Below are 9,123 nucleotides of genomic sequence, written 5' to 3' on the forward strand. Positions count from 1 at the left end.
TCTCTATCTGACACAATGCTCGAAGGAACACCATGCAACTTCACAATCTCCTTGATATAAATCTCTGCCAACTGGGCAACGGGGAAACTAATATTAATCGGTAGAAAATGAGCCGACTTCGTCAATCTATCAACAATAACCCAAATTGCGTCGTTCCCTCTAGGAGTATTTGGCAAACTCGTCACAAAATCAATGGATATACTATCCCATTTCCATTCTGGCACGTCTAAAGGTACCATCGTCCCAGCGGGTTTCTGATGTTCGACTTTCGACTTCTGACAAACTAAACAGGAATACACAAACTGTGCCACATCTCGTTTCAAACCAGACCACCAGAAAATCTTCTTTAAATCATGATACATCTTCGTAGCTCCCAGGTGAATACTCAAGCTACTTCTATGACTCTCTTCAAGAATCATCTTCTTAATCTCTTCATTGTCTGGAATGCAAATTCTTCCTCGAAATCTCAACACGCCTTGATCATCGATTTTAAAATCACTGTCTTCAGCCTGATCTCTAGCAACCAACAAATCCACAAACTTTACATCAACTTTCTGTGCTTCTTTGATGCTTTTCAGAAATTCACTATCAATCTTCAGCATACCCAGTTTCACGCTCTGAGGTGTCCATTCACAAACCAAACTCATATCTCTGAACTGTTCAATTAACTCGAACTCTCTGACCATCATGGCGGACATATGCAATGTCTTCCTACTCAAGGCATCCGCAACAACATTAGCTTTACCCGGATGATAATTCAAACCAAAGTCGTAATCCTTTAGCAACTCTAGCCATCTTCGCTGCCTCATATTCAATTCCTTCTGATCGAACAAATACTTCAAACTCTTGTGATCACTAAACACCTCAAACCTCGAACCATACAAGTAATGTCTCCATATCTTCAATACAAAGACTACATCCGCCAACTCAAGATCATGCGTAGGATAATTCTTCTCATGAACTCTCAACTGTCTTGAGGCATAAGCTACCACTTTACCTTCTTGCATAAGCACACCTCCTAAACCCAACTTGGACGCATCACAATACACCACAAAAGGTTCATCGGACTTCGGCAAAATCAAAACTGGAGCAGTCGTCAAACGTTTCTTCAATTCACCGAAACTCCTCTCACAATGGACGTCCCACACCAAAGTTTTACCTTTACAAGTCAACTGTGTAAGCGGAAGAGCTAACTTGGAAAATCCTTCAATAAATCTTCTGTAGTAACCAGCTAAACCCAAAAAGCTTCTAATTTCAGTAACGGACTTAGGAGTATCCCATTGCGATACAGCTTCGACTTTAGACGGATCCACAGCAATACCATCTCCGGAAATAACATGGCCAAGGAAACTCACTTCATTCAACCAGAATTCACACTTAGACAATTTAGCATAAAGTTTCTTCTCTTTCAACACTTGTAAGACAATCTTCAGATGCTCGGCATGTTCTTCTTCAGTCTTGGAGTAAATCAAGATATCGTCGATGAACACAACTACGAACCGATCCAAAAATGCATGGAAGATGCGATTCATATACTCCATAAACACTCCAGGTGCATTGGTCACACCGAAAGGCATAACTTTATATTCATAGTGACCATAACGCGTTCTGAAAGCTGTCTTCTGCATATCCTCATCTTTTACTTTAATCTGGTGATAACCTGATCTCAAATCTATCTTGCTGAAAACTCGTGCACCCACTAGCTGATCCATCAAATCATCAATTCTCGGAAGTGGATACCTATTCTTGATAGTTACCTTGTTCAACTGCCGATAATCAATACACAACCGCATATTACCATCTAATTACTAGCAAAACCGGCGCTCCCCAAGGTGAAACACTTGGTCTAACAAACTTCTTCTCAAGCAAGTCTTCCAACTGTTTCTTCAATTCAGATAACTCAGAAGCAGACATACGATAAGGTGCCATCGAGACCGGCTTCGTTCCAGGAACAAGATCAATAGAAAACTCAACTTCTCTCTCTGGAGGCACATCAGGAATCTCATCTGGAAAAACTTCAGGAAATTCACACACCACCGGTAACCTATCAACCACTGCTTGATTCTCAATAGATATAGTAGCCATTAACGAAAACATCAAGATACCGTCGCGTTCCAGTTGCTTCAGCTGCTTAGTAGATAAAAACTCTGCACTGCTTTCCTCTTCGACGGAAGAGAAATGTACTGACTTGCTAAAACAATTAATAAGAACGTGGTTGTACTCTAACCAGTTCATACCCAAAATCACATCCATACCACTCAAAGGTAGACAAACTAAATCCATTTCAAAATAACGACCAAACATAGACAAAGGACATTTCAAACATACGAGAGAAGTAGTCACCGAACCCTTAGCCGGAGTTTCGACAACCATCTCTCCATTCATATCAGACAAATCAAGACCCAAAGCAGAAACACAATCGAAAGCAATAAAACAATGCGTAGCACCAGTATCAATAATAGCAACTAAAGGAGTATTATTAATATAGCAAGTACCTCTGATCAAACGATCGTCATTCTCTGTCTGAGTCCCAGTCAAAGCGAAAACCCTACCAGTAGTCGGCGCCCTCTTAGGCTGAGTACACTGTGAACTAATGTGACCCTCTCCATTGCAATTAAAGCACACAATGTCTGTACGATTGCAATCAGCTACAACATGACCTTTCTTACCACACCGGACACACTTCTTGATTTCCTCAGGGCAGGCGTTGCTCTTGTGGCCTTTCTCACCACAATTGAAGCACACAATCTCTGCAGCATCCTTCTTCTTAGGCCGCCTAACATCGACCATCTTCTGTTTACCTTTGTCAGCGGGGGCACTGTACGGCTTAGGACGACTCTGCTGTCCCTTGCCCTTCCTTTCATTCACTACCTTGTAGTGAGCCTTCGTATCCTCTTCGTAGATTCTGCAGCTATTAACCAAATCCTGAAAAACTCTCAGCTGTTGATACCCAATCGCCCTCTTGATGTCGGGCCTCAAACCGTTCTCGAACTTGATGCATCTCGAGAACTCAGCATTCTCAGCAGTATAGTGCGGATAGAACTTAGACAGCTCCACGAACTTGGCAGCATACTCTGTCACAGACATATTTCCTTGCTTCAGCTCAAGGAATTCGATCTCTTTCTTCCCGCGAACATCTTCCGGAAAGTATCTTCTCAGGAACTCTCTCCTGAAAACAGCCCAAGTCACAACAGCTCCCTCCTGCCCAAGGGTAGGCAGAAGAGCAACCCACCAGTCATCAGCTTCCTCGGCTAACTGATGAGTACCAAACCGCACTTTCTGATCCTCCGTGCACTGCATAACCCGAAAAATCCTCTCAATCTCCTTAAGCCACGTCTGGGCTCCATCAGGGTAATAACGTCCTTTGAAAGTCGGAGGGTTCTTCTTCATGAACGTCTCCAACATCCTAGCTTCAGCATTCGCACCGGCATTCACGTTAGGTTGTTGTCCCACAGCTTGGGCAACAGCTTGTAGAGCAGCAGCTAACGCAGCATCGTTTCTTCCAGCCATTTCCGAGATTCTACAAAAGTAGCAACAACAACATAAGGTAGTAATATAAATATTACTAAGACTCGACACGATTCTCTAATTGACCGGACAGACCGACCTGCTCTGATACCAATTGTAACACCCCGTTTTCCCAATATTTAAAATTTCTTTAAAAACATAACATTTATCAGAGTAAACATCAAACAACGGGATATCACATATAACGTAATCCAACAGTTAAATAATAATCTAACCAATATCTTAAACATTTGCAGCGGAAAATCTTAACCATAATTCATGAAACGTTTTGGCACGCAGGCCCAACAAGTATCTCAAAAGAGTTAATCAAAACAGTAAATATTCATGGCAGTTCACGTAAGAGAATGAAGCATGTTATAGCATAAAACCCCATCCCGTTACGTATCAGAGCGACCTAGACGACACAGTGAAGGCAAGGCCACTCACGACGGCAACTGCACACTAAGCACGATCACCTGCAAGTTACCCATACGAAGGGCAACATTTTCAAGCAGAAGGGGTGAGATTTCATAATAAAATAACATTAATCAATGTAATTGCGAATCATAAATTAACATCATAATCATTCCATTATTAACTTTGCATAAATGCTAAACAGTTATCACGTAATCATATATCCAATTCATTATGAACAACGTAACATAATCAATAAACACTTATCACGTAATCACATATTCATTCATTATCAACAAGGCATCTTAATCATGACAATGTGACAATGCTCCTAGACTCCTTATATGCATGTGCACTAGTACAAAAAACACATATTAAGTCAGGGATTTTAAGTGGGCAGTTATCCACCAGACTTAAAAACATGGGTAGAGGAGAGGATTTTAACTTCATTACATACTAAATGGTTTAACCCCATTTAAAATCTAATTTATATTATTTAAATTAAAATATAAGAAACATATATATAACTTGTTCATCAACAACGCTTCCCCCAAATTCTCACCTTTAACCCTTTCCCCCAAATTCTCACCTTTAACCCTTTCCCTCAAACTTGTTCATCAGCCAGCTCATAAACCCAAATTTACCCCAAGCTCATGAATCGAAAATCTGAAATTTGTATCTCGGCTGGTCTCGCAAATCTAAAATCACATACGCATCTTCGATCTCGGAATCTCAAATATGAAATTCCCATCTAGGAACTTTGGTATGGCAGATCTGGTATCGCAAACGCATGTCGAATCTCTGAAATCGATTCTGAGGATAATCTCAAATTAGTTGATTTTGGTGGTTCGACGATGGCGAGAAAATGACGAGTTGTCGGAACGCCGTGTTACGTGGCGCCAGAGGTTCTGTTAGGAAGATATTATACCGAGAAAGTTGATGTGTGGAGTTGTGTTCTGTTTGGTACATAATGTTGAGCAGGATTCCTCCTTTTTACGGTGATTCTACGTATGAGGTTTTTGAAGTGGTTATTACGGCGTATCTCAGGTTTCCTTCTCGAATACTCTGTTCTGTTTATTCTTCTGCTAAGGATTTGTTAAGAAAATGATGTGTAGAGATGATTCTAGAAGATTTTCAACGGACAAGCTTTGAGTATGTTATCTCTAACTTTTTCACCTCTGATTTTGATTAATTTAATTGATTATGAATTAGTATTTGATTCTTGCTTTTAACTAACTTTATGAATCAGTAGTTAAATTTGATATTAAATTGATTCATTAATAAAATGTGGTCTCATCTTTGTGATAATTTGTTCTAAGGCAAGGGTTTAAAACAAAAAGATTATCAAAAAGGATTTATGACTTGTTTGGACTGGCTTATTTGAGCTTATCTACTGACTTATGTTATGTGAGGTTGTTCAAGAGAACTTATGAAAGTAATTTATGACAGTTTTCAAAACCTTTTTTCATAAGTTCTCTAATATAGCTTATAAAAACAACTTACAGCATATACGAGAATAATTTAATTTAATTTTATCTTTTGCTATAGATAAATTATGTGAACTTATACGTAAGTTCTTATCATGATAAGTTATTTATCCAAACATGCCCTTAGTGTATTTATTTATGATAATCTCTTTCACTCACAGTCAATACTTGACATGCTATTACAGGATGTACACAAGATGGTCTTTTGCAAAGATAACACGTATTTGTAATATCTAATGATGATTAAGAGTGATACTTAGACATTCAAATTTTTCCTATAGCTTATATTTGCGATTGTGTTTTAATTCATCTTAAGTAAAATTAATACATTCATATATGTACTTGTGACTGATTTGAGTACAATTTTTTGTTGGATGCATTAATTAGCATGCTTGTGATTGATCCTAGCCTCTCGAAATTGATTGTTGTGGAAGCAAGTGATCTCTTATTTCTATAAAAATTGTCTTGGAAGTCATTATTTTTTCTGCTAGAGGTAGAAAGTATCTCGAATAAACACTGTTTTTGCAACAATTTGGATAGTTAAGGATGTTAGAAAACTATATTTCCAGCTGTTATTGTTAATGGCATTGTGCTAAAGTTTGAGCATCGACACAGAGTGCAGCTACCATTGTTTTTGCATTAATTAATTTATAGGTTAATTTGTTTTTAGAAATCGGCACAATAATGATTTCAAAGCTGATCAGTTAATTAAAGTATACTTTCTTGTTCTCACCGTTCTTATGCCCTGTGTTCATTCATTGCTAGGCTGCATCTGGTGCTGTGCAATTCCAGATGTTGGATATGACATATCCAGGGGTTGTGCCGATGTACAAGGTAGCAACACAACTTTGATTTTACTTTCGTTTCTCCCTCCTCTGATATTTCATCTACGTTATAAATAATTTTGAAATTCGGTGTTCATTTTAGGTGAATTTTGATGCTAAGACAGAGTATGATATGATTCAAAACTATAAAGTTCTACAGATGCGTTTTAACAAGCTGAAAATTGCAAAGGTATTTGTTTTTAACCTCAAAATTTTAAGAACACTTGGAGAGAGCTTTGCTTTGAGCATGTATACATATGTAAACAATGAAATCTTAGCATGTTACATTTAAAGGAAAGAAAGATATCTAGTTGCAATTGAGGAATTATTATATTGACTCTAGTTCTTCTAGCTGAGTTATATTAAATCTTGGAGTTGATTAGTTATATGAATCACCTTCTAAATTGTGTTGTCAATTAGGATCCTAGGTAGTGGCACTTTCCAGTTTGGTTGTTTGGAGTCAAAATATTATATATGAATAATATCGAAACTGATTTTTTATGTTGTTAAAGTATGATGGACTTCTAGAAGTGACTCACTTATTTGTTAGTTATTTATTTTTCAAATCTCAATCATGTATGATTTTCATTTGATATGTTGATGCTATGGACAATTTAGACATCAGAAGCAATTTTATTATGTTGGAGTCAATTATAATTTTTTAGTTTTGGTATTTGCTAGGCACCTCAATCACGTAGACAACTAATGACTCTTACAATGGTGAAACTTTTGGATCTTTGGAATCTACAAGTGAGGGCAGGGGAGAAGAGGAAAGAAAGATGACAGGTACATGTTATTTTCTACTTTTGGTACTTTTTTTTATTTGGGTTTTGGATCCTATAAATGTTGAAGGTATCGAGATGGATGACTATTATGAGGTGTTATATTTTTGTTTGAGAACACTCTGTTTTTGCACTTACTTTTTTGTTTGAGAACACTTTGTTTTTGCACATAGTTTTTTCAAGTAATATTTTACTTGTGATTTATATTGAGTGGTCATCACTTCTTTGAATGAGAAATAATTTAATATTTGGATTTATAAGGATGTGCCAAAATCATGTAATAGAATCGATTCTTGGGTTCATTTGAAGTAACTGGACTTGGTGTAAAGTAATTGTTGTACTAGGGTAGGAGTCGAACAATGTTGATGTTTATATTCTGTCAATGTTTTTGTATCAATGAATGATTTTGTATTAATGAATTATTTTAAACCAATGATTTTTCTCTTGCTTACTTGCATGTTTGTGTTGAATGTGAATTTACTAATTTAAAGTTTTTGTTGATGCAGAGAACTTGATATAGTCCTCTTGCTTGTAGTTTTTTTTGGTGGCAAAGGAGTTATGGAAAATGTGCTTGTAGTTAATCTTGGTTTATCATTATAGAATTTCTTTCAGATGTGTTTTAGCTGCAAGCTGTTAAAGTATTAAGTTGTGCCAACATTGTGTAATAGCATAGATTTTTGGATTTATTTGAAGTCATTGGACTAGGTTAGGTGTAGATCAATTTCTGTAGTAAGTGCGAATTCATGACAAGGTTTAGATTTTGTGGATGGTTTTATCTACAAGTTGGTATGAAATTAAAGTTCTATGTTGATATTTTGTGTTAAATGATTGTGTATAATGTTCTGATTTATTATTATGTACAATAATGGAGAAACAGAGATTTTTTTTTATATTAAATATCTAGATTTTAAATCGGGTGAACTGATCTAAGTTGTATGATTTTAAATCGGGTCAATATGAACCTGAAATCAGAAAAATCTATTGAACTTTTCTAAATGTGGCCATCCGATTTAATTAATATCATTTTAAATCGGTTTAACCGATTTAAAAAACAGATTTTAAATCGGGTCAAGTAAACAGACTTAAAAGCAAAACACTTATTAAATCGGCCACCTATAAGTCGGGTGGAGAACCGATTTAAAAAGTCTTTTTTACCTGATTTAAAAAGTGTTTTCTGCACTAGTGGTGGTACCAATCGTCATCATAAGTATTAATATACTTTAATCGTGCGGAGGACAAAGCTCCTATAAAACGTGCGGAGGACAAAGCTCCTAATATTCGTGGTGAGGACTAAGCTCAATGATATGCTATGCATGGACACATATGAACAAAACATCGTAATCAACTTATCAACATGCATCTAATAATTTGGAGCTAAACTTCATCATATAATTATGCACTTAGTTAAATAACGGAAGCAGCATAAACAGGTCACATAACAAGATGATATCATTATATCAAAGCACATAATTTGTATCATTATCACATCTTCTTATCTTGCATGAATATACAATACAATAGTTCATATTAAATTAATATTAATATAACTTAAACAACTCGACAGTCTGCATTAAACGACATCACTAGGTCTCATTACCAGTTAGGGGTTCACTCTTGATCAACAAGTGCGACACAGATCGCATAAACACATAAACAAGTTCATCCTGGTTGTACTCGCGAGGCGAGAGTACTTACTCGCCATGGCGAGTACCACTCATCTCCCAAACTAAGGTTGTTCTGGGTTCCCTCTGATCCTACATTCATTCCTAATCAATACTAGGTATGTTCAGGTACTCAAAGGCATACAAGATTCAACTAAAAAGGTCGAAACACGAAATATGACATGCACTCTGCCTAAGCTCGCGAGGCGAGGAAGGGTTGCTCGCCATGGCGAGTTGCACCAAACAACTCGCGAGGCGAAGGGAAGGGGCTCGCGTGGCGAGCGATGAAGTTCATCACTCGCGAGGCGAGGATCATCACTCGCCGTGGCGAGCGATGAACAGAAGCACGGGCAGACTAGGGTTTTTCTCAAAAATCCATCACACAACATGGTTCAAAGCGTGGTTTTGATTCCAGAATTCATCCTAAACATATTCTAAGGTTAAAGGA

At 37.2% G+C, this 9,123-nt stretch overlaps 1 long non-coding RNA gene across 1 annotated transcript; it reads left to right on the plus strand.

Annotated features, from left to right (window-relative positions):
* The first annotated feature begins 4,449 nt into the window (after positions 1-4,449).
* LOC112420319 (uncharacterized) lies at positions 4,450-7,839 on the plus strand. The gene is made up of 5 exons (XR_005646011.1): positions 4,450-5,073; positions 6,174-6,242; positions 6,336-6,422; positions 6,914-7,018; positions 7,521-7,839. It is a non-coding gene; the product is annotated as an uncharacterized lncRNA (long non-coding RNA).
* Positions 7,840-9,123: the final 1,284 nt, after the last annotated feature.

The sequence above is a fragment of the Medicago truncatula genome, chromosome 4 (assembly GCF_003473485.1).
Source record: "Medicago truncatula cultivar Jemalong A17 chromosome 4, MtrunA17r5.0-ANR, whole genome shotgun sequence".
NCBI classification, from domain to species: Eukaryota; Viridiplantae; Streptophyta; class Magnoliopsida; order Fabales; family Fabaceae; genus Medicago; species Medicago truncatula.